We start from the raw sequence: 1683 nt of genomic DNA on the forward strand, positions 1-1683 counted from the left end.
CTAACCTGTTCTTTTCTACTTTTGTTTGGATTCATTGAAGCCTTTAAATTAATTTTTTCCTCTATACTGTTATATGCTGTTTCTACTATTTGAAAAGATCATGCATTTTTATACTATATAAACACACTTGTATTGTACTTGTATTAACTTATAAAGTTAATACATCTGCCTCAATTACTTTGAAACACTATCTTTAATCACTCTTCATCTTTTAAATGTTTTTAATTTTTGAAATTATTTTTAGCCAAAAAAATTAAAATTAGCAATCATTGCTTATATAATATGAAGTTTTATAAAGAAAGAATTAATCAGATGTTCAACCAGAACTGCTTGAGTCTCTCCCACTTCCTTTTTTCATTTAACAATATATCATGGACTTCCTTCCAAGTCAGTATATATAGACACCCTTTATCTTATTATCTAAATTTTTATTTTGTTTTTTATCCCATAAACTGGACATTTTTATTATTGGTTTCTACAATGTTTACTACCGATGTAGACATCTTTAAATATAGTTTATTTTTTCCTGATTTTTTAACTTTTTATATAAATGGAATCAAACTGTTTTCTGTCCTTCTTCTTGCTCAAAATTATGTCAGTTTTATGCATGTTTCTACTGCATGTCACTGTGCTTTATTTTGTTTTATGATATTCTGTATGATAACACCACAATTGATATCCAGTCTACTCTTTTTAAAAAAATTTTTTTATTTATTTTTTTATGCACTTCTTTTATTTTTTTATTTTAAAAATATTTATTTATTTATTTGGCTGCACTGGGTCTTAGTTGCTGCGTGTGGTATCTTAGTTGCTGCGTGTGGGATCTTTAGTTGCGGTATGCGAACTCCTAGTTGCGGCATGTGGGATCTAGTTCCCTGACCAGGGATCGAACCCGTGTCCCCTGCACTGGGAGCTTGGAGTCTTAACCACTGGACCACAAGGGAAGTCTCATATCCAGTCTACTCTTGATGGACATTGGGCTCTTTCCAGTTTTTGTCCTGGCTCATTGAGAATGCCTATGTCCTATGCTCTAAAATAATGCCAAATTGGAGCAGTTCTCATTAATGCTTGATTTTTTGCCAGCTTTCTTCACGTTTACCAATATGATAGATGTTATAGAAAAGCAACACACTTAAACTCATCTTTGCTAGCAGCACCAGTGTTATCTCCTGCAAAGGCTGCCTCTTCATAGCCACAACTAATAACTGCCTTGGCTGAGTATATAGAAGTGGTTAGTTTTCTCAAACTTGTAAGGAAACAACTTATTCAACTGTCCATGTATGGCAGGCCACAATTGGGTGTTAACTACATTAGCAACACTCTGGATCCTTCCAACTCTCCTTGCATACTGGCTAATTCCAGCCAGGGACCACTTTTCTCACAGGACTTTGCTAAGAGCAGCCAAGGAGCAGCCAACAAAACTACCATTCTGGATTCTTATTACCATTTTCTTTTCTTTCTTTCTATCTCTCTTTTGGCTGCACCACACAGCTTGTGGGACATTAGTTCCCCCACCAGGGATTGAACTCGGGTCCACAGCAGTGGAGTCACCACTGGACCACCAAGGAATTCCCTTATTACCATTTTCTTAATGCCACAGATGGGTTCAAATTGTGGTCTCCCTTCCACACAGATGTAGAGAACAAATGTATGGACACCAAGGGGGGAAAGTGGGGTGGGTGG

The sequence above is a fragment of the Delphinapterus leucas genome, chromosome 10, assembly GCF_059928025.1.
Source record: "Delphinapterus leucas isolate spDelLeu-1000000601 "Yukka" chromosome 10, BTC_Dleu_Yukka2, whole genome shotgun sequence".
NCBI classification, from domain to species: domain Eukaryota; kingdom Metazoa; phylum Chordata; class Mammalia; order Artiodactyla; family Monodontidae; genus Delphinapterus; species Delphinapterus leucas.